The following is a 26,981-nucleotide window of genomic DNA, read 5'->3' as shown; positions in this document are numbered from 1 at the left end:
ATGAGTTACTGACCCGCTAGGTCATCGCAAGGTCACGCGAGTGCCGTGAGCATTTTAGTGGCAATTTAAGACTTCTTCTTCTTTTTCTTTTACCTTTGTCACATATCGGCACAGGTGCGGCATGGTTAGTAGAGGATTTGACATGGTTAATTTTCAGGGTGTCTGGGTGCCCTTCCCGTCGCCACACCATTACTTCCTGGAGAGGAATATGTGTACCCCAACTGCCTAAGAGTAAAGCATGTGAAAGTGTGTGTATGTTTCCTAATGTTTGCAAATCGTATAAATGAGATGGAGCTTAGGTACCAACCCGGTATTCATCTAGTGTGATGTGAGAAACTGCTGCAAATCCACATTCAGGTTGGCTGTCACACTGAACATCGTCGTTAATGCGCCAGACGGATTCGATCGGGGCCAGCGCAGCTTCTCATCATCACAGAAGTGATGTTTTAAGACGCAAGGCTCTCCGGTCAGGTTGGGAAATTCAGAAGTCAAATAAATTTAGCTACTTTAAGTAAATACGAATGTATTTTTTTATAAATCATCGTTTGTCATAATGATTATATTACTACGAATATGTTTATAATTGCAAGATGTAATTTTAAAAACTGAAATACTGATTTTTACAAGGGCATGAAACTCAACGTTTTGTTCTTTTTTTAAAAAGTTATAGTTTTTCGAAGATGTTAATAAATCGTCTACGTTTTTAAACTCTCTACTTACAGCGGTCCACCATGAAAGCTGGAACAAAGATTGACTGTCTGTCACTGGCGTAGATGATAGCGCTAGAGGCCGCTCCGCCTTTCGATCGGGTTCCATCCTTATTACCGTCCCACGTCCAATTTCTGTATCGCTCTCTTGATCTGTCATAGGAAACCAAATGAAGAACACGTTTGTCGACACCGTCCCTGGCGGGCCGCTTAAATTTTTGCGCGCAACGGCCTGATTGGTTAACTTCAAAGCGAATTAACTCGGAAACGGCGCAACGTATCGAACTCTTTTCTTAACAGTTATTTCTCAGCACAACCTTTCCCAGAACACTTTACAAGCTTTTCGGACTGTTTCTGACAACACTGTATACAAACACATATTGTTGCGAACTATTATTGTACGCATTAACGTCTCAACTTTCCAAAACGTACCTAGGATGTTGCTTTATGTTCTCACTGTTAAGTCATGTACTCTTAAGAACTGATTTTATCACAAAATACTTAATGTTTAATAAAGTACAGGTCCAGAAATGATGATTCCATGTTCGATGAAGCAAGCAATTGTCGACGTCAGACCGCTCTTGCCCGCAGCGAGCAGTTGGGACGTTATGACTTTCTATAGGGACCTCGAAAGGGCACGAGTGAGAATGTCGGGAGATGGCGAAAGATTAATTTATACGGTCCGCACTAATGAATTTTTGTACGACAGACACCATAATGAATGCAAAAATGTGTCAGAAGCGGCGAAATTGTGAAATGAAATTCGTGCTATTCTGAATCAAACACGTATTAACGTTTGTGTGTTTCTGAAATAACCGGTCGCGTTGCTACAAAAACTCATATACAGATGAAAGTGGTTTATTTCGGAAACATGGATTACGTCAGCTGCAGCTGCTCCAGCACAAAACTATTTGGAAAGTATTCAAGTATTCCAATTTTTATAAATAAGTGCATGCTTTTATATAGTGTAAAATAAATGCTTGCACGAACGTAGGGCCAACAACTTTATAATATAATTACTCGTATGCAGGGACTAGACATGTACAAGGTATCAACACAATATCATTCTGGAGAACCATTCCAATAAAATCTAATTACTTTCCATTTCTATCTTTTGACTAAACGATTAATGATGCGTAACAGGAATTCCTCAAGATTCTCTGTTCCGTGAGGTTGTTAAACGCGCGATGATGTCCGAACAGAGAACGTACCTCGCAATGGAAACACAAGTAAACATAATCGCTGCAAGAAGCAACAGCGAGAGACGGTGGCGCTGTATCAATAGTAAGCCCCATCATATTCCTGTGCTTTGTATGAAAGTTACGTATTTCGGCTTGTTCAAGTTGTAATAAAGTGATTTAATAGTTGAAGTGTTGCAGTATCATCTCCGCCCACTCCAGGAGTAAAACTAAGAACCAACCACTGTATGGATGAGTCTTATTCGTCTGGTACAACATAACGTTTTCAATTGTCTACGAGACATATGAACATAACTGAACAAACGGTCTTCACATGACCACAGTTACGAACAAGTAAGGCGAAATTCAGAGTCTTCTAATTTACTATTGGTTGGTTGGGTTGTTTTTTGGGGGAAGAGACCAGGGAAGGACGGGGAAGGAAGTCGGCCGCGCCCTTTCAAGGGAACCATCCCGGCATTTGCCTGGAGCGATTTAGGGAAATCACAGAAAAAACTAAATCAGGATGGCAGGACGCGGGATTGAACCGTCGTCATCCCAAATACGAGTCCAGCGCACTAACCACTGCACCACCTCGCTCGGTAATTTACTATTAATATTATTTTACCACTTTCTTTGTTTCCTAGAAGGGAATGCAAATAAAAGCAACAGCGGGTCGTCATCGGAACTTCAAATGGCTCTGAGCACTATGGGACTTAACAGCTGAGGTCAAAAGAACTTAGAACTACTTAAACCTAACTAACCTAATGACATCACACACATCCATGCCCGAGGCAGGATTCGAACCCGCGACGGGCTGAAACGCCTAGAGCCGCTCGGTAACAACGGCCGGCTTCATTAGAACTATCACTAATTTTTACTTCACGACAACTAACTCATAACAAATGCCATTCAATAACTGGATAGCTGAGTGCTGCCTGGACTCTTGTCAGAAGACAGCCGACCGCGGCGAGCAATCCGTTCTATGTTTGACTGACTATGTTTTAATTCTTCTACCGGACTTCATTCTCTCTTTTCTCATTTACAACTTAATTTTAACTAAACCTCACTACAGGTATTCACACTAAATAACGAATCATTACACCGGAGAAATATTTTAAAAACATCAATCTAACTTTGCCTTTTTTTGACGTCACCGATTTCTATACGGAATGCTTCAGTACATGTAACAATATAAGTCATTAAACGTAACTAACTGCAGTTCAGAAAAACATCAATCGTTGCGCCACACGTATTTTTATCTCTTTGGGAAAAGCTCAATTATCTCAAAATTACTTCGAATTTAATAATAACATCTATAAATAAGCTGACGGTGTGACTGTGGATAGTAGTATAGCGGCTACAATCGCGGACAGATTCCTCAACAAGCTGGAACAAAAATTCTTCACTTCTAGCCAACCTAAATTAAAACATGTTATATATTACTACTGATACATGGACGATATTGTTATGCTAATTAATGGGAGTACACACATACTCAAGAAATTCACAAGACTTTAAACAAACTACAACCAAAAACAAAATTCACGATGGAAATAGAGACAAACAATACTGTATATTACTTGGGCCTTACGATCAGCAGGAAGGATAGTTACCACAAATACCGAGCGAGGTGGCGCAGTGGTTAGCACACTGGACTCGCATTCGGGAGGACGATGGTTCAATCCCGCGTCCGGCCATCCTGATTTAGGTTTTCCGTGATTTCCCTAAATCGCGTCAGGCAAATGCCGGGATGGTTCCTTAGAAAGGGCACTGCCGATTTCCTTCGCCATCCTTCCCTAATCCGAGATTGTGCTCCGTCTCTAATGACCTCGTTGTCGACGGGACGTTAAACAGTAATCTCCTCCTCCTCCTCGACGTTAATAGAAAGCCTACCTCTGCGGACAGCATCATCAAAATGCAAACTCCTGCCATCCAATATCACAAAAACAGAGAAAAAATATAACATCTCCCAGAAGGGCCTTGACATCAGATCTACATCACCGCTTAACTAATCAGCAAGAATAAGAACTCACCCTTTCTCACAACACAGCGCCAAACATTAATTAATGACCAGTGCGCAGACTGTTAGATAACAGCCCGCATCTCGTGGTCGTGCGGTAGCGTTCTCGCTTTCCACGCCCGGGTTCCCGGGTTCGTTTCCCGGCGGGGTCAGGGATTTTCTCTGCCTCGTGATGGCTGGGTGTTGTGTGATGTCCTTAGGTTAGTTAGGTTGAAGTAGTTCTAAGTTCTAGGGGACTGATGACCATACATGTTAAGTCTCATAGTGCTCAGAGCCATTTGAACCATTTTTTGTTAGATAACATATCGTACAAGGATTGTTCGTTGCCTGGCGAGTAGCGTCATACACAACATTCATCTCAGCATCCAAGACTAGCAGATAAGTAGCTTCTGCAGATACTCCAGCGAGTTGTAACTGAAGAATGACGGTGATGTTCTCAAGTGTGGTGCACGTCCTGCCAGAATGTCAGATGGCCTCTAGGGCGTCCCCGGTGCTGCTGTTATCTATAATGGAAATCCGTGTCGCGCGGGCCAGGATATGTAGACGAGCAAAGATAGGAATCTGGCCGGCGCCTCGCCTGCGGGCACCCACCTCAAGAAGGAACGAGCATCTTAAGGAAACCCGACCCGCAGGTCTGTCATTCTTCAAGCTTTATTTTTGTTGCCACAAAACAGTGCCGAAGCGTTTTTACGGTGTTGTCAACTGTGGTCTTTCCCAGCAAAACAATTGCCTTCGTACGTTCACTTTCATCCAGTAGCTTCCGCCCGTCTATGAAGTAACAACAGCAAGTTTTCTTGACAATTCAACCGTTTATAACAATGATCTGGGCGCTTTCGGTCATATATAGGTACAGAACTGACGTTGACTACCGACATGTAACTTATAAAACGTTCCGAGCCTTAAGCGAAGAAAGGTACAACAGGGAAGCATGTCTTCTTTAATTTATTTTTTAAAGGTAATGTCAACTTTAATGCTGTGCATTTGCTACAAGACTGATGCTTGGAATAGCTGTGTGAAACAATTACATATGGCAGAAATATGTACGACAGAAAGCCGACGGTAACGAATATATTACACAAGTAGTTTTCAAATTCAAAATTTGCTTTTTACCTCCTTTTTCGGAAAAAAGTTAATGAATTGTGTTTCAGCATACAGACAGAAAATTTTCAGCAAACTTCACGTAGATACAACTCGAGTTAAACGTTCTCTATGCTCTGATTGCGACGGAATTGAAAAAACCTCGTTTTGATATCTATCTACTGCGTATTTGTCGCAAGTTAGCAACTGATAATCAGAAATAACATCTATATACTACTTTTACGCCCAGTAATCAGCCTACTCCAACAGGAGTACGGCATCACGAGTTTCTATAAACTTACATGTTAGGTAGTGACCACAATCTAACCCGTTAATTGGACATTCCTTTTCTTTTTAAGTAATCGGTCTTTCGGATGCTTCTCGCCTTCCTATACTGGGCTAATTTTTCATCTATGAAAATCAGTTATATTAAAAATTCTGGACAACGTATTTTTCTTAAACTAATCTTTGTCTACAAGTTACGCACCTTTTTCCTAAGAACTGCAATTTCATCCGTATTTTCTTGCAAGATACCCCATACTTAATAAGCGTATCACTTCCTCAAAAGAAGCGAAGTATAGTGTAACGGCATAACTGCTAGAAAGGACAATCTCCAACGCAACTGTGATTTTCTTCTCACGCTCGATAAGGCAGAAAAGTCTGATTAGGGTACAGACTCATTACCTGCTACATTAAAGGGCACGAAATGGGCAAAAGGCGCAGGAGGCTTCTTATTCAAAGAATGGGCAGCTGGCGAGAATAACAAATCGGCCATTATTTCTTCGAGTTGAATCACGTTAATAGTATACTTCCGTTGTATCATGCGTAGATAATAGTCAAACATAGCTGCATACGAAGCAACGGAACGTAAAGAACCAAGTAATGATTAACTTGAATTTGATAATCAATCAGCAATTAACATGTTACATGTCTTGGTCACCTATTATAAAGGACGCACACGTTCAGATTCCTTACCTTTATAAGTCTTTTATAAGTCACGTAAGTGGAACAGCATCGGGCTCCATGTGTGTGAGTTATTGTGTATTTCGTGAGCTTACTTGCTGCCCGTCAGTAGCAAGTGTTAGCTAATTGCTCTCGTGAGCACTTTTTGTTCTTGGTGAATAACTGTTGAAAACTGAAATGGATTCTAGGAATAACATATGTAATTATGCCTTCTTTAATTTCACACTAATTCATCCATTCATTTCAATACCTTTAATTCATTCCAAACGAATTCCTCGTGGAATGGTAAGCTGTGATCCTCTACTGCACCATTCCCACAATAGTGCTATATCCACATACCCCCTCGAAGAACCTCGAAATATAGTGCATGGAAACGTCAGTGACAATAAAAGCTTGTCAGGTCTGACAGGGTGGTCAAATAGGCTAATTATTAGCACGACAGCTGGTAGTAAGCGTGAAGTCTGGCTCCGAGTCTCACTCTGGCACAAAATATCAATTAAAATTACACATTCATAACATTAATTAACTTGGGGCATATTAATAAATATAGATGTACGTTAAGTGGCACTGCAGCACGAGCAGGGTTGGTAACAAGTATACATTATGACCAGCGAGCGAGACAGTGCTTATTGAACGTTCTGGACGGATGTACGTAACGCTAACTCTGTACAGGTACGGCCGTTCTAATATGACTTGGGTTTTCAAATTTCAGGAGTATGAATACATCATGATGTTATACACTGTGAACAGTGCGGAAACTTACATTTAAGCGGAACACCGTTTCATGTTTTAAAATTTCACTCGTTAGGTGAAACAATAGAAAGTGAAACAATATTAACACAACAGTATATCTGCTTGTCTAGGGCCCAATGCAATGGCGATTATAATTCATCTCTTATTTCATACGTCTACGAATTAACTCTATAGCCAAGTGAAGAGTAGACGGGAACAATATGGTACGCATTGGAAACATTTACCTCAGGACGTAGTTATCTAATACTTTTTTGGACAACCTTCCCAGAAAGCAGAACATGCGTCTCACGAAAAATTATACTAAGAACATGGGGTAGTTTACCTGAGTCAGTGAAAAACTCATGTGTATAAAATATTTCAGAATTGCATAAATGTTCGGATTTTTTTTTATTAGATTATATGTACTGACAGATATTGAAATACTCCTGACAAGTACTACAATAATTTGGTACAGTTTTGTAGCTTCGCGAAACAGCAAGTAAATGTCCTCAAAAAATCTGCAGTTTTCTACCAAACTATGAGAAACGAAGGTAAATTATTATTCGCAATAATGTTGAAAGGTCTGGGCAATAACTGTTACCTCATTTACTCGCTATGGCGACTGTTTGTATAGTGTTGGAAGCGCAGTATTTAAAGGCATATTATTTTTGTTTTTAACGTATATGGTAAATGTAAGAAAACATTGTTTGCTAACTGTGAGCTATCCCATTCTCCTGAAATTTACCTTTTGTTTGTCACTGTGATTACCATTTCACAACATGTCTGTTACTTACGGCTATCCGCAAGCATAATTTCTTCCTTTATGTATGTTTCCCATTATTAATTTTTGGAGTGATTTTGTTTATTATTCATACACTTTTTGGTGGTAAAAATGGGAGCTGTGTGGGTCAAACCTAGAGCGGCATACTTTAAATAAACAGTACTGAGAGCAAAGAAATGGTTTAAAATAGGACAGGCAAATTGAATAAATCACTAGTTATTTTGAACAGACTATATCTAAAGTAATATTATTTATGGTTAGCTTATGCGCAAGAGATATATTAGTTTTCCCTATGGAATCGTATTCCTTCGTGAATGTAAACTAAATCATCGGTGCTTTCCTTAGTCTACAATTTGTTACGTATAACGACAAAAAGGTGACAAGTGATAGTAGTGACAACGAGAAAGTAGTGACAAGGAGAAAGCTTTTATATCATCTTGAGAACATCAGATTCTCGCTAACGATCAAGATGTGTGATCCGTTTGTCCATTAAAAGATTGTGTTTTCATTCGAGTTCCAATGCGCTAAAAACACGAAAATAACTACAAATGTGTGGCTGACATAAAATAACACATACTGTCCATTACTTCGCATAACATTTCCTAGAGCATGTTGGAATAAGTCAGAAGAGCTACGGAGCCCTATTTTTTTCTAGCTTAGATTAAATCATAACTTTCAGAACTGGATAGTAATTCTACGGTTTGTTGCACTCTTAGATCGACTTGAACGGGATGTTAAAGACGAGATAAATCTGCAAATACACAATTTCGTAGTTTTCTTTTACCTTTTTAGGAGACCAGTGTCTACACTAAGAAAATGTAAAATCACAGGGAAAACGGAAACACTCGCCAATTTTCAGTTTTCAGATACTGTTCTTATTCGCTTGACGAGTTGCACAAATTGTTCCGGACCGTGAGGCAAAATTAAAGGACTGTTACAAGCGGATATGAAGCAAAACCTCTGCAGAAATAAAGAGAAAACTGCTGTTTGTTACTCAGGCTAGAGATGGAAGAAAACAATCCCAAAACGGAAATTGGTCTCGAGGATCTGTCTCGCTTCGAAAGTCAGTTTCTGCTCTCGACACTACAATATTGTAAATATTTTTTTCCGGATGACGTACAGAGGAAGCTGTGCTAAAGTGCATACAAAATGACATCAATCCCTGGAATGAGAAAAAAATGAAAGTAATGATTTTATAATTTGTCATACATAGTGTCAATCTGCACCATTATAGCAGAAGTGCACAGAGTAGATGCACGAAAGAAAATTGTTGGTAATACGGCCCATTCTAATTTTCTATGAAGTGCGTCGCCCAACCCGACGCAACTCAGGTGTTGTTTTGTCGAAATTTTCTTATGTGGAGGTTGAAGGCGTTGAGGTCATTATAGCTCAGCATCATGCAGAAGAGAGAGGATCCATACTAGTGAAGGCGAGCTCTACAAACGTCAGCTGAACAACTAGTCGTAGGCATGTAGCAGCATACTTCGGACTTCATCGATCTGTGTGCGACCACGTTCGTTTTATCGATCACTATCAAGTCATCATGTGTACTGTGCAGTGAGGTCAGATTGAGCTGCTAAGCACAAGGGTGGCCCGCTCATATTCCCCAGTCAGATCTCAGTGAAAGGAAAAAATGTAGTGTAGTCATGTCTTTTTCTTTCAACAAAATTATTTAAAAGTCGTTATTATGCAGGTCCCTAGTCGAACAACGCTCAGCTGCACTGGCATGTGTGGTGGAGGGCGATAGGGGGCTAATCCTATGCTTTCTTTGTGGTTATTTATCAGCAATGCTCCTCCGAAGCGCACCTGTAATGTTGAATTTCAATTGGAAGTGGACAGGGGCTGCCGATTTGCAGAATAGTCCAGGATGCTATTTGTAAATCACTGTTTATCATCGATCAACATATTACTCCGTCCCACTAACAACGGCGTTTTACATATGGAAATACTCAGCCACTCTGATGATGTAAGATTACATACACATGTAACAGCAGCAGTATTAACCAGCAGCTCCAACTGACGTCACCCAGTCAGTGGTTCACCATTACATATGTTTACACCGTACCTCATTCAAAGTATTAATAGCTCTTATCAGCAAATAAATTTTAGTATGATACTTTGTTAAGTTCCACGGATATTCCAGATGTTTCCAGTTGCTGATCAATTTGGCTACTTTATCTGAATGATATTAGTATTAAGAAAATTATGTATAGGTTATGTGTAGATACTCTGAGTTTGGTTCGACTGAAAGAATTACACCACTTCGTTAGAAAAGTCCGGCGATAGCAGCTCAGTGATCGCTAGAGCATTACCCAGAGGTGCAGGCAATTGTCTATATAGTACAAGAGATACATGATCGTCTTTTCGAACACATTTACATGGCTTCCTTATTTTCCTATATGACACAGGAGATTTATGATCATGTAATTTTTGACATTTTATACTAAATACCTTTCTTAACAATTTTTCATCCTAGTTCTTGATCAAACAACAAAAATAATCAGTCGGATGTAATTACATGTCACAGATGAATCTTTCATTACGTAATGTAAGCTTGCTGTGATGCAAATAGTGCATGTCTGCACCATGAAAACTGTAAGACTGTTAATTTCTTCTATTTCTTCGCGTTGTAACAAACTCTGAGTTACCATGGATGACATAACATCAATCATACCATTAAGGAACACTTACATTATTAGCAATGACGCTGGTCGGCTATCGTGTGAAACAGAATAAACTTAGAAACACATCAACAAACACAGAGAGCATTACTATTGTCATGAAAAAATACTTAACTCAAGAGAATTTCAAAAAATTCGCTTTTTTTCTGTACTACAAACTGTAACACGTTATAAAAAAAGAAAACATGATAAAGACAATTACATTTCAGAACAGTACAAAATAAAAATCTACACTTGTGCTTAGAAACACCTATTGGCGGTTTTCTAAAGCTATTTTTAAGACGTGCGGAGGAAGCCGTCACTTAGTAATCCAAATAAAAGATTACTATCCCACGTTTCACGCTTACAGCACAACCGAATATTTATACGTCAGGCTGCGTACTATACATCAAACATGACACGGTATAAACTAAAGGGAACATGGAAAAGGCAAACACATTTAAAATACAAAATAACGAGTTAAAGATGTTCTTCGAAATCGAGAGCTAAAGATGTTCGGCGAAATATTTATCGGCTTTTTTAAATCGCTATGAGGACTGTCACTTAATACATCAACTAAATTGCTATTTCGCCTCATTTTGTGTATGCAGCCCAAAAAAGAAAAAAAATCTGAAATTAGTCATACGCAGGGAGAACGTGTTCCGCGTTTGCTACATGTTTGCAAAAACTGACAAAACCAGAGGTTGTACAGAGTTTCAGGGGAAGCATAAGGGAACAATTGACAGGAATGGGGGAAAGAAATACAGTAGAAGTAAAATGGGTAGCTCTGAGGGATGAAGTAGTGAAGGCAGCAGAGGATCAAGTAGGTAAAAAGACGAGGTCTAGTAAAAATCCTTGGGTAACAGAAGAAATATTGAATTTAATTGATGAAAGGAGGAAATACGAAAACGCAGTAAATGAAGCAGACAAACGAGAATACAAACGTCTCAAAAATGAGATCGACAGGGAGTGCAAAATGGCTAAGCAGGGATGGCTAGAAGACAAATGTAAAGATGTAGAGGCTTATCTCACTAGGGGTAAGATAGATACTGCCTACAGGAAAATTAAAGAGACCTTTGGAGAAAAGAGGGCCACTTGTGTGAATATCAAGATCTCAGATGGAAACCCAGTTCTAAGCAAAGAAGGGACAGCAGAAAGGTGGAAGGAGTATATAGAGGGTCTATACAAGGGCGATGTACTTCATCTACATCCTCTTCCATTATGGAAATGGAAGAGGATGTAGATGAAGATGAAATGGGAGATACGATACTGCGTGAAGAGTTTGACAGAGCACTGAAAGACCTGAGACGAAACGAGGCCCCGGGAGTAGACAAAATGCCATTGTAACTACTGTCGGCCCTGGGAGAGCCAGTCCTGACAAAACTCTACCAGCTGGTGAGCAAGAGGTATGAGACAGGCGAAACACCCTCAGACTCCAAGAAGAATATAATAATTCCAATTACAAAGAAAGCAGGTGTTGACAGATGTGAAAATTACCGAACTATCACTTTAATAAGTCACTGCTGCAAAATAATAACGCGAATTCTTTACAGACGAATGGAAAAACTGGTAGAAGTCGACCTCGGCGAAGATCAGTTTGGATTCCGCAGAAATGTTGGAACACGTGAGGCAATACTGACCCTACGACTTATCTTAGAAAATAGATTAAGGAAATGCAAACCTACGTTTCTAGCATTTGTAGACTTAGAGAAAGCTTTTGACAATTCAAATTCTAAAGGTGGCAGGGGTAAAATACGATGAGCCAAGGACTATTATCAATTTGTACAGAAACCAGATGTCAGTTATAGGAGCCGAGGGGCATGCAAGGGAAGCAGAGGTTGGGAAGGGAGTGAGACAGGGTCGTAGCCTCTCCCCGATGTTATTCAATCTGTATATTGAGCAAGCAGTGAAGGAAACAAAAGAAAAATTCGGAGTAGGTATTAAAGTCCATGAAGAAGAAATAAAAACGTTGAGGTTCTCCGATAACATTGTAATTCTGTCGGAGACAGCAAAGGACTTTGAAGAGCAGTTGAACGGAATGGACAGTGTCTTGAAAGGACGATATAAGATGAACATCAACAAAAGCAAAATGAGGATAATGGAATGTAGTCGAATTAAGTCAGGTGATGATGAGGGAATTAGATTAGGAAATGAGACACTTAAAGTAGTAAAAGAGTTTTGCTATTTGGGGAGCAAAATAACTGATGATGGTCGAAGTAGAAAGGATATCAGATGTAGACTGGCAATGGCAAGGAAAGCGTTTCTGAAGAAGAGAAATTTGTTAACATCGAGTATTGATTTAAGTGTCAGGAAGCCGTTTCTGAAAGTATTTGTATGGAGCGTAGCCATGTTTGGAAGTGAAACATGGACGATAACTAGTTTAGACAAGAAGAGAATAGAAGCTTTCGAAATGTGGTGCTACAGAAGAATGCTGAAAATTAGATGGGTAGATTACATAACTAATGAGGAGGTATTGAGTAGAATTGGGGAGAAAGGAGCTTGTGGCACAACTTGACAAGAAGAAGGGATCGGTTGGTAGGACATGTTCTGAGGCATCAAGGGATCACAAATTTAGTATTGGCGGGCAGCGTGGAGGGTAAAAATCGTAGAGGGAGACCAAGAGATGAATACACTAAGCAGATTCAGAAGGATGTAGGTTTCAGTGAGTACTGGGAGATGAAGAAACTTGCACAGGATAGAGTAGCATGGATAGCTGCATCAAACCAGTCTCTGGACTGAAGACAACAACAACAACAACATTTTATTCTACAGGAAAAATTCTGTTTAACCTTTTTCAGTGGCGCAATATACGCACCAGTCTGTATAAGGGAAGCTTGCGGAAGTAAGAATACTGAAGTGGTGTAATTGAAGGGTGAGGCTGGGATGTGGTGGGTGTGCTGCTGCATTGTAGTGATGGTGATTCGAGTGTTTGTGTGAGTGTAGTTATTTATTTAATATCATGTAATTGCACACGTGATTAGAAATTGAATATCGGTAGAATATCATCTAAGACAATATTTAATTACACTTATATGCAAATCAAATGTTTTAAGTTAGTTTGCATTTTGAGGTATGTTATGTGACTGTTAACTTCCTGGTGGAAAAATAAATTTGATAACTGTAGTTACTTCTATAGGTATATGGATAATCTCTCAGTTATGATTCTATTTTATAGCACAGAGTTCTTAATCTAATTTCATACCATTCTGTTGTCTTATTGCATTCCATCTAAATGATGTTCAGCTCACTGAGCGACATGGTAAAGGGGTTTGTCACCATGTACGAGCTGTACTCCAGCTCTGAAATTAATGCCTCTGGCTGTAACTGTTCAGGGCGTGGAGTCGCTCTACCGCAACCAGTGATTCTGCCAGCGCTCTAGATGAACTCTGACGATCATAAACATGCAGAGGCAAACCCTAAAAATATGATTAATGTCTTCTCAAAAGAAAGAGCCGAGAAATGATAGCATTCCAAACTCCAAATTACACTGTTTCTTTAAGACCTGCAGATGGATTCTTTAGAACTTATAGGTGTTTTGTGACAGATGAAAAGTACGTATTTCAGATGGAGCTATCTTGACTTACTGTTTTGTAGGCGCTAAGTGGTTTCTGTGCAAGGATAGCTAGTCGCTGCTCACCCAGCCGGATGGCACGGTAACTCTTCAGGTCCCTGAGGCTGGACACGCAACTGTTCTTCTTGTCGTGCTAAGTGAACTGAAAATTGAAACAGTAATAGGTTAGACTATCGATGGAGTAAGTAGAAATAGAATGTCATGGGTAAATAAAAAACTATTGCGTGACATAAGAAAAATATTTATCAGTCCTGAGAGTCGTTTCTCACCTCGCAACTTAGCTATCATGATCCTTTAGCTTATTACCAGTAAACCCCCAATTCTTTAAAAAATCACACCCCCAAGAATAAAACGGCATCAAACGTCTGATTACCTTACAATTATTTGACGTTAAGCATCTAAGCGAGAAAAAGTTAATTTGGAATTATGTTTAAAATATAGTATGAATAATTTGCGCTCCATTTCAAGCAAAAGATAGTTTTTCACGCATATCAATGTTTATGACGTCGTATCTCATAATCTTTGTGTCTTACAATGACATAATTTTGTAAGAGCACACAGCGGTAACACGTGGATACTGTCTACAAAAAGTGTTGCGAATATAGCCAGTAAAAAGGAATATATTAAAACGCCAGATCTGATGTTGAAGTGTTATTGCAAGGACATTGAAAATGTAGTAAGGAAATGGAAATTATGAGTAAAGCTTTTTGAAAGAAGCGAAATGTGCTGTCGTACTCAAATACTGGATGAATATAGTGTGGGTAAAATGCGCGCCGTGAGTCACTCCCTCTCAAGACGTATACACTATTTCTTTATGCACTGTGTAAGTAGGCTGTTTAGGTTTTTTTATTGGTAACGCCACATAGTGCTCTGTATGAAAAATCACTGGCTGTGCTGTGTGCAGTCAGTGGCTGTTTGGCATTGTTGTAATACTCGCCATTGTAGTGTTGGGCAGCTGGATGTTAACAGCGCGTAGCGTTGCGCAGTTGAAGATGAGCCGACAGCAGTGGTGAATGGTGAGTGGTGCTCGCTGCACTGCAGTAGTTCGAGTAACCAAGATTTTTATGAGGTAAGTGATATGGAAAATGTATAGGTTAATGTTAGTCAGGGCCATTCTTTTGTAGGGATTTTTGAAAGTCAGATTGTGTTGCGCTAAAAATATTGTGAGTCAGTTTAATCACAGTCTCGTATAATTTTTCTAAGGGGACGTTTCAACTGTAAGTGTACTGTCATATCGCTGGTTTAGTTGTGGTATATCTTTGCGGGCAGCCGCTTCTGGGGAGTCGAGCGCGGGACGCGGAACTGTTATCTTGTTTAGTGTGTAGCTCAGCATGTGAGAGGCATTGTTGGAGTGGAAGTTGAAGTGTTATTACAGTAAAGTGATAAAATAAGTAAACGATTCAGAGGAAAGTGCGTCAAGAAGTAATTTAAAAATGAGCAGTGCTGCTGATAACTTATTTGTGTATCCTCTCGATGCGTGTCGTATCGTACTGTGTCAATCATCCGCGCCGTGTTCGGTCTTCCAGAATGAACTGATGTGAATCAGTAAAAATTAGTTACCACACAAGACTGCAGTCAAGTGCCAGTGACTTGTAGCGAGCGTGAGAACGTGCGTTCGATCACCGTGTTCCGCATCATCAACAATCAGCCGCGCCTTGTTCGGTACGCGTAAGCTCGTCCAAGTAGACAGATAATCATCAAGACTGTCAGTTAGGATAAACACTTACGACTTATAGTGTAAACAGTGCAACCTGTGATTTCCATATCGTCTCAGAATATAGATGTTCACACCAGATGTAGAACAGTCTTGTGCTTAACGATGAGTGGCTCCCCTTATTCGCTTGCATATTTCGATAAATAATTTCAGGCAAGCCAACAGCAGTGTTGAACAGAACAGTACGACCGCCACGGGATTATCAGGTACGTGGTGTGGACAGGGCGCACGGTCAAGAAAAGCAGAAACGACAAACACTTTAAGGAACCCCATCCATTTGCACTCCCGGGCGTGTACTAGTTGTCTTACTGTGTTATATCCTTAACAGAAGGTTTTAATTCTTAAGCAGATTATGGCTACATTTTAAATTTGGCCAATAATTATACGAAATACGGACAATCGTATTTCTTGGCCCTGGAAGCCATTTGATATTGAAATGGACATTGCACCATGAACCATGAATCGGGTTAGCAGCTTAGTCCGACTCTGGAATATGGTCACCCAACAGTTTTTCAGGGAACCAACAGCTTAACTTTGAATGTAAACTACGAGTACAAGGCCACATGAAATCACAAACAAAGAAATGTCGAAGATAAAATTGAGGTTCAAAAGAAATTATATTTACAAAATATTATTGCAGCGAAGCAATAAGTGAGTTGTCTCTTTTCTGATTCTCTATTAACGGTGTTGGAGGAAATACTATTCATTAACGTTGCTGCTTTATTGGGGAATCATTGTCCGGAAGAGGCGAGACTATTTTCAACTATAGCTTTGTGTGGTGTTAGTTTTCTGAATCTTCTTAAGCTTAGTCCACACCGGAACAATGTTGCGGGTCATCGTTGCGGGGCTGCCCAGATGCAATGCCTTGCATCAGTTCAGGGACAGCCCCGCAACAAGGAGTCTTGTCCATACTACGAGGGGCAATTTGCTTGAAATGTCTCGGGAACTAGTACATGCAGGTATATTTGTTTCGCTTGTATCCCCGATAAAAAAGAAACGCCACAGATTGCGGTTCCAGAACACAGAGGGAGTACGTTTATTTAACTATAAGGGCCCTTCAAAAGTGTTGCAGTTACAGTAGCTTAGGCGTCTCCAAACTACAGTCGGTGGGCCAACAACGGCCCTTGAACCCCATCGATCCGGGCCATGGTAACGGGTCAGGTATGTATGGTATCCGAACCACGGTTTTTTTTATACGGGTTAGGCGAACTCTAGATTGCGGTTTATTGTCAGAATCCTGAAGCGATGCAGTACTTCTACAAAGGAAATTGCTTACAACACCGGGTGATCAAAATGTCAGTATGAATTTGAAAACTGAATAAATCACGGAATAATGTACATAGAGTGGTACAAACTGACACACATGCTTGGAATGACATGGGGTTTTATTAGAACGAAAAAAATAGAAAAGTTAAAAAAGTCCGACGCGTGGCGCTTCATCTGATCAGAATAGCAATAATTAGCATAACAAAGTGAGACAAAGCAAAGATGATGTTCTTTACAGGAAATGCTCAATATGTCCACTATCATTCCTCAACAATAGCTGTAGACGAGGAATAATGTTGTGAACAGCACTGTAAAGCATGTCCGGAGTTATGGTGAGGCATTGGCGTCGGATGTTGTCTTTCAGTATCCATAGAGATGTCGGTCGATCGCGATACACTTGCGACTTCAGGTAACCCCAAAGCCAACAATCGCACGAACTGAGGTCTGGGGACCTGAGAGGCCAAGCATGACAAAAGTGGCGGCTGAGCACACGATCATCACCAAAGGACGCGCGCAAGAGATCTTTCACGCATCTAGCAATATGGGGTGGAGCGCTATCCTGCATAAACATCGTACGTTCCAGCAGATGTTTATCAGCCAGGCTGCGGATGATACGATTCTGTAACATATCGGCGTACCTCTCACCCGTCACGGCAGCAGTTACAAAACCAGAATCACGCATTTCCTCCAAGAAAAAAGGCCCGATAACGGTAGATGTGGTAAATCCATCCCATACCGTGACTTTCTCGTCGTGCAGTGGGTTTTTCACTACAGTTACAGGATTTTCGGTACCCCAAATTCTGCATTGTGGGCGTTGACAGACCCTCGGAGCGTGAAATGAGCTTCCTCGGTCGACAACACGTTACTCAACCAATGGTCATCTTCCGCCATCTTTTGAAACGCCTACACCGCAAATGCCCTCCGCTTCACTAAATCGCCAGGTAACAGTTCATGATACCGATGGATTTTATACGGATAGCATCTGAGGGTACGCCTAAGTGCCAACCAAACAGTAGTGTATGGAATGCCGGTGCGACGTGCGATTGCACGAGCGTTAACTTCCCCGTGCATAGACGAACCCGCTACAGTCTCCATTTCTTCATGAACTGTCTCAGCAGCATTACGCCTTGTGCTCGGTCGGCCACTACGGGGTCTATCGTCTAAATAACCTGTGGCTTCAAACTTCGAAATCATTCTCGCCACAGCTGCACCTTTACCCTTTACCCGTTCGAATCCCCTTCCTATGGCGATAGGATCGTAACGCTGAACTAGCACAGTCCCCTTTCTGATAATATAACTTCACTAAAAGCGCCTTTTCAGGTAACGTCAACATGCTGCGACTGGTGACGCATCTCATTCTCTCTCTCATTTTGTCATGCGCAGTCACTGAAGTTTTGTTGTCCAGCACCATCTGTCGGACATTTTGTGAACACTTTTTAATTTTTTTGTTCTAATAAAACCCCATGTCATTCCAAGCATGTGTGTCAATTTTTACTTCTCTATCTACATTATTCCGTGGTTTATTAAGTTTTCAAATTTATACTGACTTTTTGATCACCCTGTACTTTAATTCGTCCAGTCTTAGAGTACTGTTCGTCTGTATGGGACCCTTACCAGTTGAGTTATGATTCAAGAGATTGAGAAGGTCCAAAGAAAATCGGCAAGATTCGTGACGTACATTTAGCCATCGCGGGAGCGTTACAAATCTCAGAAAGTTTGAAGTGGAACACACTTGCAGATGACGACGCGCTAAACGGAAGGGGCTGGTCACTAAATTCCAAACTCCGATCTACGCCAAGGATGTAGAGCGTATATTATTACCACCAACTTTCAAATCGCGCAGTGATCACCATTCAAAGATAAAGGAAATTAGAGCTCATATTAAGGCGTTCAGACAGTCGTTTTTCCCTCGTCCGACCGTCGAGTTGAACAGGGGGGGGGGGGGGGGGGGGGGGATATAATTTTGGCGCGAATAGCCCTCCGCCTACACCGCTTGGTGACTAGCGGAGTACATATGTAGATGTAGAACCATTTCAAAAAGTACCTTGTGGCGCGGATCGGTATCTTTGGTCAATATAAATGGACACTTAAGTCACCGCTCTATTAAGAAGAAACACCGACAGTGCTGTATTCAGTCGGCTGTACTGAACCCAATGCGCCTCGCGCCGCAATGGTTATCAACTGCAGCACTGCTCAGGCTTCCGGCTCAGAGCAAACATTTCTTTGGCACTATCTGTTTATGAATAACAGTTCTGATTTGTCATCGTTAACAAGAACTCACTAAGGATGCCCATAAGACACTAGCTAAGTCCGATACTACTTTTAATTATTAACATTTTGGAGCTCTGGCATCAATAAATATCTTTAGACAACTTTCTTCTAAAATAGGATGTACTCTACTACAAATAATGATTTGCGATACTCTCTTCGAGTAGGTATTTTGTATCGGAACGCATTCACCTATTCATTTTACATGGATTCCTAAGGAAAAAAGTGTTTCATTCAACGAATGTTAATTCCGAGTAAGATTCAGGTACTGATCATGCTCACTTAGTGAAGTAACGCTGTTCAGTGTAAAGTTTACATCGCAAATAAATCATACAAAATTCGTAAAATAATGAGTTGTTTGTTATGATCAATTAAGATATATATTAACTGACATATGGTATATAATATAATTGAACATGTAAACTGTAAATAATTATGTAAGACTTCCTTAAATTTTACCATGCGTATCTGACATATATAGGCAACTCATGAATGATATTAAGGATTGAAATTATGATTAATGAGATTTATTCAGCTGTAACTTATCACTTTCATTTGTTCGCAATTGTGGATAAAAAGTTTACTAGTAGAAATTATCAGCAGCGATTTCAAATGCTCCTCAGTTAGATCAGTAAACATTTTTTGTATATTTCGTTTTGGAGACAGACAGACATACGTAGAGCCGAAAATACAAAAAAAGCCACGAGCAAACTTACGCTACTGATCAAGCTGTATGAGTGGAAGACTCTTTACAAAATTCCAGCAATGATGAATTTAAATATTTATTTATAAACATCACTGCTCTGCATACCAAACATTTCCATTTGAAGCTCTGGGGCAAGAATTTCTATATCGGGGTTAAAACGATTTTTAAAAAGTTTGATATCGTTTGCAGTTGCACCAAATATGAAAAAATTTGACTCAAAATTTATTTTTAAAGCACTCAAAATGGTGTTGATTTCTACCTGAATGTTTGGTATGTATTAAAATACGAGAAACACTTTTTGTTCGATTGAGACTGAAGCGAAACAATTGTTTGTTGATAAAAATTAATACAAGTGTGCAAATTAGACAGTAGCTGGTTTTCTCCGTTTGATTTTGAATTACCGTCTTTCGTGTGTTTAATTTTACATGTGTAGAATAATAACTTCTATAACAACTCGTTGTTCTGTAATGCAGCCATAGGACGATTCCTTTCACTCAAAAAAAAATTCGATTGCTGTCCGGAGCTTAAAAAATCGTGTCAGAGCTTTCGAGTAGTTAAGTCAGGTTACTGAAACATAATACTGCAAGTAATTTTCTTCAATCTCTTCAATAAACTCGCTGAACTGAAATGATGAGAGCATTTGATGTTATATGATTAACAGCTAACAGACTAGCTTTAAGACTAATGACGTATAAAAGCATATCCCTCAAGATACTGTTGATGAATGATGCAATGTACGATTAATGGTTTTGATTTACCGACATTTTCTACTGCCGTGGACACCAGAGCAACAGTGCCTTTATCTTTTCCACACATGTTACACACAGACAGTTGTTATACACCTTAAATTTTTCCTGTGGAGATTGTTTTTACGAGTATTTTCCACTCCTTCAAACATTTCTTCTCCAGTGGCCGTGTCGTGAGTGCTATAACGTCGAATAGTAGTATCTGAAACATCAGTTGACTCGAACAGAACCAAAGAAAACCACTCTAAGAGCTGTGTTTTCTGAGACTTCTGAGTTAACACATTTTTAGCAATACCATTTACACTTCGAGTCACAGTGTTTCCTGACAAGCAACGTTTTTTAATATATGAGCTTCTTCTGGAATAAATAAGCTTTTTCTGGGCAAATTGCTGTGATCATGAAATCATTTGTTAATTCGCTGTCAGTAAATTGTTTTCCATGTACTGCTGTATAGTGACTCGCACGGAAACTAGCATTAGTTACTGCTTCTTGTTCAGCATTTAATTTCTTAAACAACAATTGCTGAGACTTCAATCCACGTTTCAAAGACGCTTACGTTTCTAACCATTGGTTTCCAATAGATTTGGATTAACTCTGAGAATGTTTAGTCTCATAATGACGTTTTGTTGCATTCTTCGAGAACTGATATTTTATTGCAAATTACACAAGTTGCCTTATTACTTCACTCAGTCACGAAATATTGATGTAGCCATTACTTTTTAAAATATCTTGCCTCACTATGTATCTTCCACTTCTTATCGACATTCATGTAGATCCACATAAAATGATGCCCTTTAATACTATTAAAAGGAAGGGTTCTGGGTAAGGAATTCCACTGGGTCTATCTTGATGGTAATTTCATTACAACTATTTTTTTCTAATCCTTGTTCTGTAGTTGCAAAAATGTGATCTGCAGTTCATAACAATTATTAATTTTATATTATCTTACCTTATATTCTTCTACAGTACACCAGTGCTACGACTTCCTCTTAACTGTTTGTCAGGAAGGAGAAACACCAAAAATTCATATCTGAACCAGGAAGGTTTTAGGGAAAGTCCCAGTTTTCCTACTTTCCTCCAATTTCTTGTGTTTCCATCGAAACTGTGTGAATTTTTTACATTTTCGTTATTAACCCCGAACTTTTCCAACAACATTTTAATGCCTGTTTTCGTTTGTCGCGGTTTCTGTATTCGATACGTGCGATGTCCAACATGTAGTTGTTCATTTGAAAGTCTTCAATTAGTTTCAATTGTCCACTTATAGAAAAATGTAAAGTACAACCACGCCAGACAACAATACTGACAACGTGCCAGAGAGACGAGTGGGCAAACTCTCCGAGAACACATTCACATTTGTAATGTTGGCAACAGTTTTAGAGAATCCCATTTGGATTCAAACCTTATATCACTTTAGACCCGCAATACGTGCCACGTGTAACATTGAGCCCTGGTGTGGATTGGTTTTACACAGCATTTATGAAATTGTCATGTGAATCAATGACATTCCCGTTCAGTTGAAATTTATTTCAAGAAATTCTATTTGATTGTCTATTCTGCAAGACAAGAATCATGGAGTGCTTGGCAATCTGGATATTTGTTTTGAGCTCATTTTGTTAAAACATTCACAGCGGAACGATAAGTATGCAGTGAATAAAGAAGCTCATTGTTCCTCCAATAACATGCTTTTAGAGGAAATAATCTACATATGGTACCGCTATGAAAGTTTCACAAATCACTGACATCAAGACAAACGAAAATAATTATTGTTCACATTGGGATAGTTTGTTAAAGAATAATGGATTCCCCCCTCCCCCTCTCCCCTCCTCACCTCACTTGCAAATGATGTGGTGCATCGAATCTGTATTACTGAACGGGTAATTTGCAGCATGATTCCAGCTACAGGGTCAACAAAAATTCGATTTTCAATATGTCATACTGTCATAAATTTGAAAACTGAAAATGATGTAATAATCTACTTATTAAGAGCTATAATCTAATGTTAATGGTTTAAGGTAATGAATCAAGTATTACAGTTTCAAACTGCGTTTATGTCTTGAGGCAGCGTATTTTTATGTATTTCTTTTATTTATATTCATTCATAGTGTTGTGGTTGGCGGGAGAGCCAACACAGGGTTACTAAAGGAGGCCGAAATGCACGCGTTTTAGCTCACGCAGGCTGGTGCGAGGTCTGGAACATGGCAAGGGAATTAGAACTGAGAAAAACGGACGTAGATGGTGGAATACTTAACTTTAATCCATTAATGACGAACGTCGCTCTTGACATTACATGACTCACAGTATCAATAGTAACAGATAATGGCGCCCTGCTAGGTCGTAGCAAATCACGTAGCTGAAGGCTATGCTAACTATCGTCTCGGCAAATGAGAGCGTATTTACTCAGTGAACCATCGCTAGCAAAGTCGGCTGTACAACTTGGGCGAGTGCTAGGAACTCTCTCTAGACCTGCCATGTGGCGGCGCTAGGTTTGTAATCACTGATAGTGGCGACACGCGGGTCCGACGTATACTAACGGACCGCAGCCGATTTAAAGGTTACCACCTAGTAAGTGTGGTGTCTGGCGGTAACACCACACATAGACCATTCAATACAACAGTATCGGACATGGCAGATGCATTCCAGAAATAATACAAACATATATAAAACATCCAAGGTAGTGTAGGACTAAGCGAGGTTAGGACAGGAAGTTGGCCATGGCCTAACAAAGTAACCAGCCCGGCATTCACCTTAGCAATTTGGGAAAACCACGGAAAAATCAAGTCAGGATGTCCGGACACGTAATAAACCCCACTCCTCCCTAATGCAAGTCCAGTGCATGATGACTGGCATAGCCGCCCTTCTCGTTACGTGATTGGACACAAATCATACATTGCGACTGCATCATGCTCAAGAAGTAAATCAATGATGCAAGTAGAACATGAATTTTTGATACTAAAAACAACAATGGAAAAATGAAAACACGTAACACTGCTGAAAAGTACAACATGCACTAGAAATAAATCAGTTATATAACTATAACATGAAACTTTGATATAAAGCACCTCTGAAAAATTAAAAACACAGTAACACATTACGTAACACGGCTGAAAAGCAGAACACACACTCACACGAACACCTGCCGAAACTATAGTCGTCACAATTAATCTAGCACCAGACGAGTTCTCTGAGGAGGTGTGTTTAACTGCATCTTAAACAGTGGAAACTGAAAACCACCAGCAGAAACATTCTACTGCAAAGGCAAACACAGCATAGATGGTACCCCAGTTAAAAGAATCAATCATAAAATGAGAACGTAGTATTCCTGTAAGCTAACAACTCACTTTGTGGAAACCTTTCTCAATAAAAAATGCTTTTAACTCTGCTGTAAAAGTCGTATGCTTTTCCAACCCGTTTAATAAATCGGTAGTCCTTTATAAAGAATGATACTGAAGTAGCCCATGTCGCTGAGTACTTGTTCTAACTTGTTCTACACGGAGTGACTGTCAATTTCAAGTATTGTATTGTACCTGTGGTAACTCACGTGGCGCAAATTGCTCATACTGTATCCATCCAGTTCAGTATTTGAAAATGAGAACACTTCGCGACTTTCAACAAACTTTACACATAATTTCAAAACCTTACGAAACTTTTCCTCGTTGACACCCCACCCCCCCCTTCTTCTTCACGAAATGATGAGAGGAAAAAACATTTGTCGTTTAACTTCGTTTTAGCGGTTGATGCAGTAAAACTGCAGTATGAGACATTTCGTTTTAATTTATTACTTCTTTACTACTAACTCCGGCAACATACTTTGTAGACAATATCCACATACAAAACTAAATGTGCCTGCAAATTTACGTAGCTGTTCGGGGTATACTACGATGTATGCATGGGATTGGATTCTTTAAGAAATCCGGGATAGGGGTTTACTGGAAGTGGTGTAAGGCACTTTAATAGATATCTTGCGATACGTAAGCTAAAGCTATATCTTATTGAAAACGCATTCGTTATTTCACGGCATTTTTAAATCAAGCTGCAAGTCATTTAGAAAATTAATAAAATCGCTAGTTTACATTAGATTCGCGTGCTAGTTTATAAACAGAGAGATGGGCCAGACGCGGATTGAAGCCGCGCGGTGAATGAACGTCCGCTGGTCTGGCACAGCGTACAGCCTTTGAGTGGTTTTCCACGATCATTTAGGAAAATGCCGGGTTGGTCCCCAGTCTCCGCCTCAGAAAGTACCATACACAAACAGCTGGAGGACGACAACCCACAGAATGATTTGCAGACAGATATTGCTCACGATCCCCTCCATTACGTTAAATGATCATTTGGCGACAGGAAGGGAAACCGGCCACAAGGGTACAATAGAGAATCAGTCCTATCAAGAAAACACTGAACCGCGTACTACGGGATAAGCGCTGGGAAAGAGAGAGAGCTTAGGGAAGTAATCTGTTTACGAAAGCCGACTTGATAAATTGAATTAGCATAGCTCTCTGAAAGTTTCTGAAAGAGAGAGAAAGAGAAAAAAACAGAGTCTTCATTCCATATCCAGGGGTAATCATTTAGAAATTATCAACGTCTTTCAAACGAGACGTCGGAAGAAACGCATTATGATGGATACCAAGATATTCACTCTGTCAGAAATCAGGTTTACAGGTACATGCACGCACTTAAAACGACGACAACGTTTTGTTGAATTCACTTAGATTCATAAAATTGCTTCTTAAGTAATAGTGCCATTAAAAAATAGTTCAAATGGCTCTGAGCACTATGGGACTTAACTGCTGAGGTCATCAGTCCCCTAGAACGTAGAACTACTTAAACCTAACTAACCTAAGGACATCACACACGTCCACGCCCGAGCAGGATTCGAAGCTGCGACCGTAGCGGTCGCGTGGTTCTAGACTGTAGCGCCTAGAATCGCTCGGCCACTCTAGTGTCATTATATCAGAATTTAAATCAAGTCGTCCATGGACACACTCTGAAAAGCAAGACAGCAATGTTGCTCACAGATCATACGACCAGCGAGCTGAATGTTTATTCACCCGGCATACTCAGTTTTGTTGAACGATAACAACTATAGGCAGGGGACGTAAAATGCTGCCTTATACAGGTTGATTCACGAAGATGTGCAGATATTTTATTCCTAAGTTACACTACAGAAAAAAATCTTATAAACATAGGTCCACAAATGTTTAGTTACGGAGTTTAGGTTAATAAAGGATTTTGTCTGAAATTTAGTAACTTCGCTAATACGAAGCCATCGCAAAACTGTGGTTAAAGTAAAGCACTATTTCCATTTATTTTGTTGCTATTGATCTGGTGAATCTTATAAAACATCTCCAGGGGTGTTATCTGCAGTAGTTTTCCAGAACATCCAGAGAAACAAACAAGTATTTTCGTAAAAAAAATTAATTTTTTAACTACTTGGCCCAATTAGTTTTTTAAATTCCAGGCAATTGCACAAAATTTTCAACAGAAGTTGTAGAGAGTCTAATTTTGGATAAATGACGGTAAAAACGTTAACTGAAACTGTATGAATGAGTCAGATAATCTGCTTTTATTATTACCATAGCACACGCGAATTCTTATTAAACCGGAAGGAAAAAAGCTCAGTGTTACGGAATACAATTTCACTATACATTCACAACAAATGTTCAAAAAGGTCTCCATCGAGCGCAATACATTTAGCTGCAAGTGTCATGTACAGATTTTGTTTCCCGTTTCAGTTTCACAGGGTTGCTCTTAATTTCGTCTATTGCATTCATAATGCGGAGCAAGTAGTGCCTCACGTGTATTGACTTTGTGCTCGTAAACTATGTCCTTCATCCATCCCCATACACAAAAATTCATTGGTGTTAAATAGGGTGATCTGGGTGGCCACAGACGTGTTGCACCACGACCAATCCACTTCTGGGGAAAATGTTCTCTTAAATGTGTAGTAACGGTGTTGGTGAAATGTGGAGGCGCGCCGTCATGTTGAAAATACATTGGCAATCGCGTAGCACGTGGAACGCTTTCGAGCAAGCGGACATTTCTTCTTGAAGGAAAATGAGTGGTCCACACATTTATGCTAAATCGCTGCTGGAAATTGGGTTGCACTGTTGCATGTAGATTTGCTTCAGATCATACGTGCTTGTTATGTAAATTGTTTATACCACCTTGAACAAACTGTGCCTCATCAATAAATAAAGTGTATTTGTGTAACTGCCGATAAGTATTTCACCAGTTGCACAACTCCAAGTGGATGTACTTGTATCCGGGTTACGTTGAACAGCATCCATAATATCCTCATCGTCGTCTACACGTATTGAGCACTCGTACTGGTTTAGAACACTACGCAGAGAACCTGTCTCCCGTTACATTCCAAATACTCCACTGATGGTTCGTGCATTTGGAATCCGGGTTTGATAACGTACGCGATATTCGTTAACTGCAGTCGTAGCATTACAGTCACATTTACCACAAATAAACACCATATCGCCGTATTCCTCTGTCGTAAATTTGAAAGGCATCCCTATTTCATAACTAATCTACAAACTACAATAGTTACTATGTGGTTTCACTTGAATGCACTGTTATGTTCTTTCAC

General features: G+C 39.9%; 1 protein-coding gene across 1 annotated transcript in view; it reads right to left on the bottom strand.

The window, feature by feature from the left end:
- Nucleotides 1-26,981, bottom strand: part of LOC126351531 (leucine-rich repeat-containing protein 15-like) — a 269,906-nt gene that overhangs the window by 194,808 nt on the left and 48,117 nt on the right. The window contains exon 2 of the mRNA XM_050002615.1: nt 13,703-13,831. The gene's annotated coding sequence lies outside the window, so the exon portion shown is untranslated. The remainder of the gene's footprint in view (nt 1-13,702; nt 13,832-26,981) is intronic.

Source organism: Schistocerca gregaria, chromosome 1 (genome assembly GCF_023897955.1).
Source record: "Schistocerca gregaria isolate iqSchGreg1 chromosome 1, iqSchGreg1.2, whole genome shotgun sequence".
Lineage (NCBI taxonomy): Eukaryota > Metazoa > Arthropoda > Insecta > Orthoptera > Acrididae > Schistocerca > Schistocerca gregaria.
The sequence above is the reverse complement of the archived record's forward strand: the minus strand, read 5'-3'. Positions and strand labels throughout refer to the sequence as shown.